Below are 5,590 nucleotides of genomic sequence, written 5' to 3'. Positions count from 1 at the left end.
CCTGATTCTGACTGCAGGGGACCTACGTTTGTCTTTACTAACCTTTTTCTCTTTACATATCTATAGAAACTTTTGCAATCCGTCTTAATGTTCCCTGCAAGCTTCTTCTCATACTCCATTTTCCCTGCCCTAATCAAACCCTTTGTCCTTCCCGTTAATCACCTCAATTGATTCTTCATCCATGGTCCTCTGTGACAATGCGATCCACATTCTTACAAGAGAATTAATGACAAGAGGATTTGAGTATAAGAGTAAAAGGGACCGATATTCAGGGTCTCAGAGAGACCTGTTACTGCCAGTTTGCGGCGGCCATTCGTCAAAATCGAATGGCCGCCACTTTGAGGTCAAATGGCCAGCCCGACCCAAATTCAGGTCGGGGATTTTTCGGCCTGGACCCCATACTGCCTGATTCTTCAAGCGAATGATCAGTTAGTGCACACTGCTTTTAATAAAGCTAAAACTTACCGCCCTAAATCAGCTGAACACGTCGATCTCCCCGCCACTCAGTAACCCCGACAGCTTTTTCTGTCGGTGCACCTTCTGCTGACTGTCTGTGGCCCGGCAGCGCGGTGGCCCGCAAAAGGGAGGGCCCACTGCCACGCCCGCCATGTAAACATTTTTGCCGGCCGGCAAGATAGTGCCCCCGGGTTTGGTCAGTCTGCCGACGAGCAGCCTGGTACCCCCTCTTGGCCGCTGGCCCGGCCACAACCCTCCCTGGTGGCCCCGTGGCTGAAGATTAAAAATGATCGAATCTCTCCTCTTTAACGGAGGGGAGAGAGCGCGGTGATGCACGCGCACTGTGACGTCTCCACCGCTGAGTGATGGCGGCAGAGTACTGATCCCGACCTATATTCAGCCACTCAGCCTGGCTTTGAGTCTATGGCCCACCCCATTGTGACTCAATTCCTCTGAGATTTTGAAAAAATTTCAAAGCCACGAAAATGGCACTTCTGACCGCATCAAGGATCCCAGCGGTCAATGCCACTTTCTAGCCCACTTGAAATTTGGCTCTAAGATGTCTGACTGCAATTATATCAGACCCTGGTGAGACCACACCTGGAGTATTGTGTACAATTTTGGTCTCCAAGATATACTTGTCATAGAGGGAGTGCAACGAAGGTACACCAGACTGATTCCTGGGATGGGGGGAATTGTCCTATGAGGAGAGATTGAGTAGACTAGGCCTATATTCCATAGAGTTTTGAAGAATGAGAGGTGATCTCATTGAAACATACAAACTTCTTACAGGGCTTGACAGGTTGGATGCAGGGAAGATGTTTCCCCTGGCTGGGGAGTCTAGAACCAGGGGTCACAGTCTTAGAATAAGGGGTCGGCCATTTAGGACTGAGATGAGGAAATGTTTCTCCACTCAGAAGGTGGTGAATCTTTGGAATTCTCTATCTCAGAGGGTTGTGGAGGTTCAGTTGTTGAGCATATTCAAGACAGAGATCGATAGATTTTTGGATATTAAGAGAATCAAGGGATATGGGGATAGTGCAGGAAAGTGGAGTTGATCAGATCAACCATCATCTCATTGAATGGCGAAGCAGGCTCGAGGGGCCGAATGGCCTACTCCTGCACCTGATCCTTATGTTCTTATGTTATTATATTATTATGTTCTAGATTCTCCTCCTTGAGGGAAGAGTCACTCCCGAGCTATCCTGCTAAAGCCCTTCATCATTTTAAACCTCTCGAACAGATCAACTCTTAAGCTCCTCATCACCAGTGAACATAACCCAAGTTTAAGCAGCCAACAGAATGCTATTCTGCTTTTCACTTTGCTAATTTTCAAGTCTCTCCTCCTTTTCTGAGGGTATTGGCACATTGCTGGTTACATAAGAACATAAGAAATAGGAGCAGAAGTAGGCCACCTGGCTCCTTTATTCCCTTATCGCTCAAAAGTCTGTCTATCACCGCCTTAAATATATTCAATGACCCAGCCTCCGCAGCTCTCTGGGGCAGAGAATTCCACAGATTTTCAACCCCCTGAGAGAAGAAATTTCTCCTCATCTCAGTTTTAAATTGGCGGCCCCTTATTCAGAGATATGTCCCCTAGTTTTAGTCTCCCCTATGAGTGGAAACATCTTCTCTGCATCCACGTTGTCAAGCCTCCTCATTATTTTATATGTTTCGATATGATCACCTCTCATTCTTCTGAACTCCATTGAGCAGAGGCCCAACCTACTCAACCTATTTTCATAAATCAACCCCCTCATCTCCGGAATTAACCAAGTGAACTTTATCTGAACAGTCTCTAATGTAAGTATATCCTTTCTTAAACACGGAGAACAAAACTATATGCAGTACTCTAGGTGTGGCCTTATCAATACCCTGTACAGTTGTAGCAGGACTTCTCTGTTTTTATACTCTATCCCCCTTGCAATAAAGGCCAACATTCCATTTACCTTCCTGATCACTTGCTGTACCTGCATACTCACTTTTTGTGTTTCATGCACAAGGACCCCCAGGTCCTTCTGTACTGCAGCACTTTGCAATTTTTCTCCATTTAAATTATAATTTGCTTTTCTATTTTTTCTGCCAAAGTGGATAACTTCATAGTTTCCCACATTATACTCCATCTGTCAAATGTTTCCTACTCACTTAGCCTGTCTGTATCATAAGAACATAAGAACATAAGAAATCGGAGCAGGAGTAGGCCATTTGGCCCCTCGAGCCTGCTCCGCCATTCAATAAGATCATGACTGATCTGATCGTGGCCTCAGTTCCACTTCCCCGCCCGCTCCCCATAACCCTTGACTTCCTTATCATTCAAAAATCTGTCTATCTCCACCTTAAATATATTCAATGACCCAGCCTCCACAGCTCTCTGGGGCAGAGAATTCCACAGATTTACAACCCTCTGAGAAAAGAAATTCCTCCTCATTTCTGTTTTAAATGGGCGACCCCTTATTCTGAAACTATACCCCCTAGTTCTAGATTCTCCCACCAGTGGAAATATCCTCTCTGCATCTACTCTGTCAAGCCCCCTCAGAATCTTAAACGTTTCAATAAGATCACCTCTCCGTCTTCTAAAGTCCAATGAGTATAGGCCCAACCTGTACTCATAAGACAACCCTTTCATCGCAGGTTCTACACATCGTTCTACGATTCTATAATGTGTTAGCCAGTGGCTTAGTGGTACCTGCCTCGCCTCTGAGTGAGAAGGTGGTGGGTTCAAGTCTCCACTCCAGAGACGAGCTCAAATATCTCGACTGACACTCAAGTGCAGTGCTGAGAGTGAGAGATGCACTGTCGGAGGTGCCATCTTTCGGATGAGACGTTAAACCGAGGCCCCGTCTGCTCTCAAGTGGATGTTAATGATCCCATGGCACTATTTCGAAGAAGAGCAGGGGAAGTTATCCCCGGTGTCTTGGGCCAATATCTATCCCTCAAATCAACATCACAAAAAAACAGATTATCTGGTCATTATCATATAGCTATTTGTGGCAGCTTGCTGTGTGCAGATTGGCTGCTGCATTTCCCACATTACAACAGTGACTGCATCTCAAAAAGTTCATTGGCTGTAAAGTGCTTTGGGACGTCTGGTGGTCGTGAAAGGTGCTATACAAATGCAGGTCTTTCTTTTTCTGTTACGCTTCGATAATGATTGGCATTGGGAATGTTGGCTGGTGTTTCACCTCAGCCCCCGCTTTCCCCCTCCCCCCTCACCCCCCAACGCCCATGAGGACTAAAGGCAATTGGACAGCCTCGGGAGACGATCAGCTCGCTCAGCACAAACCTGGGATGGTGCCAAGGAACTGCCGCTGGTTCACCCAATCAGAATTGTGCGGATCGGGAGCTGGGGCTGACTCCAGTGGTTCATGGGAACTCTCTGCGACTCTGGTCTGATTTTTTTTTTTTTAACCTCCCTCAAACCACCAAAAACAAAATTGGCAACTGGCCCAGAGAAGTAATGAGTAGTGTATTTTGGGAAACTTTCAAGTTCTTTTTTACTCTGAGTATATTTAAAAAAAAACCTCTGACTCAAGGTGTTGAGCTGCATGTTAGTCACCCAGGGAACTGGCTTCATGGGCGAGCTTAAAGCACACAGCTCGGGCTGAGGGATGTCCCCCTTTCTTTGAGAACTAAAAAAAAAAGTACACTAGAGTCCAATTAGGCAAGTCATGTCAACTTACCCTGTTGCCATGGTAACTGATTGGAACGAAAACAAGATTGGATCGCCACGAAAGGCCACATTTCGAAATATAACCATCACCCACACCGCAGTGAGGAGTCTGCTGCTTAGCAACGGCGGCAGAACAAGAGAATTTTTCTTTGAAATTATCGAACAACCTCGAGTTCCTGTATTTTTACCTCCAGCCACGTTGATCTCACACATCACAACCGCCACAACAGCCTTTTGCCTGTTTTTATTTCACATCACCTTAAACCCTCATCACATTTATTGTACTTCTTAGGCAGTCCCTCAGAGTCGAGGATGGCTTGCTTCCACACTAATCTGAGTTCTCAGGTCGCTGATGGTTCCGTTGCGGGACCTGCAGTCTCAGGCACAGGTGGGACAGACAGTGGTTGAAGGAAAGGGTGGGTAGGGAGTCTGGTTTGCCCCACGCTCCTTCCGCTGTCTGAGCTTGTTTTCTGCATGCTCTCGGCGAATGAGATTCGTGGTGCTCAGCGCCCTCCCGGATGCTCTTCCTCCACTTAGGGCGGTCTTTGGTCAGGGACTCCCAGGGGTCAGTGGGGATGTTTCACTTTATCAGGGAGTCTTTGAGGGTGTCCCTGTAACATTTCCTCTGCCCACCTTTGGCTCGCTTGCCGTGAAGGAGTTCCAAGTAGAGCGCTTGCTTTGGGAGTCTTGTGTCAGGCATGCGAACTATGTGGCCCGCCCAACGGAGCTGGTTGAGTGTGGTCAGTGCTTCGATGCTGGGGATGTTGGCCTGATTGAGAACACTGATGTTGGTGCGTCTGTCCTCCCAGGGGATTTGCAGGATCTTGCGGAGACATCATTGGCGGTATTTCTCCAGCAATTTGTGGTGTCTACTCTATATGGTCCACGTCTCTGAGCCATACAGGAGGGCGGGTATCACTACAGCCCTGTAGACCATGAGCTTGGTGACAGATTTGAGGGCCTGATCTTCAAACACTCTCTTCCTCAGGCAACTGAAGGCTGCGCTGACACACTGGAGATGGTGTTGGATCTGGTCGTCAATATCTGCCCTTGCTGATAATAGGCTCCCGAGGTATGGGAAGTGGTCCACGTTGTCCAGGGCCGCGCCATGGATCTTGATGACTGGGGGGCAGTGCTGTGTGGCGGGGTCAGGTTGGTGGAGGACCTTTGTCTTACGGATGTTTAGTGAAAGGCCCGTCCTTTTGCACGCCTCGGTGAAGGTGTTGATGATGGTTTGGAGTTCAGCCTCTGAATGTACGCATTCCCGGGAAGTCCGTGTACAATTATTCCGTTATAGACCTTCCTTCCACACCGGTTTACCATTGTGAAAAGTGTCGATGAGCAGGGTGTCCATATACACAAATCATTAAAGGGGGCGGGGAAGTTGATAAGGTGGTTTAAAAAAGCATATGGGTTACTTGTGTTTATAAATAGAAACGTAGAATATCAAAGCAAAGAGATCAT

This window comes from Pristiophorus japonicus, chromosome 19 (assembly GCF_044704955.1).
Source record: "Pristiophorus japonicus isolate sPriJap1 chromosome 19, sPriJap1.hap1, whole genome shotgun sequence".
NCBI classification, from domain to species: domain Eukaryota; kingdom Metazoa; phylum Chordata; class Chondrichthyes; family Pristiophoridae; genus Pristiophorus; species Pristiophorus japonicus.
The sequence above is the reverse complement of the archived record's forward strand: the minus strand, read 5'-3'. Positions refer to the sequence as shown.